At 38.2% G+C, this 272-nt stretch overlaps 1 protein-coding gene across 4 annotated transcripts in view; it reads left to right on the top strand.

Annotated features, from left to right (window-relative positions):
• LOC107602467 (mitofusin-2-like) overlaps positions 1–272 on the top strand; it is a 31,366-nt gene that overhangs the window by 20,066 nt on the left and 11,028 nt on the right. The window lies entirely within an intron of this gene.

The raw sequence follows: 272 nt of genomic DNA, 5'->3' as shown, positions 1-272 counted from the left end.
TTTTGAGTTACATGAACTTGCGCACAGCATAGTAAATACGGTGGAGAATTGTAGATTGACAGCATTTTGTTCATTTTTATATTCCTGACCGTCAAACGAAGCTCATTAGTCGATCGTTAATCAGTAAGATTAGAATGTCTTTTTTTTGGTGTTGTTTTGTACAGGGCTTTAGCTTTATATGCGCGAATAGCAGCATAAACAAGACCGTGAGGATTCAATCGTCGCATCATGCACCTGCAGCGCTTCTGTGAAAGGAGAAAAACAGAAATTAA

This window comes from Sinocyclocheilus grahami, unplaced genomic scaffold (assembly GCF_001515645.1).
Source record: "Sinocyclocheilus grahami isolate Dianchi unplaced genomic scaffold, SAMN03320097.WGS_v1.1 scaffold327.1, whole genome shotgun sequence".
NCBI lineage: Eukaryota > Metazoa > Chordata > Actinopteri > Cypriniformes > Cyprinidae > Sinocyclocheilus > Sinocyclocheilus grahami.
This window is presented reverse-complemented; position numbering and strand designations above follow the sequence as displayed.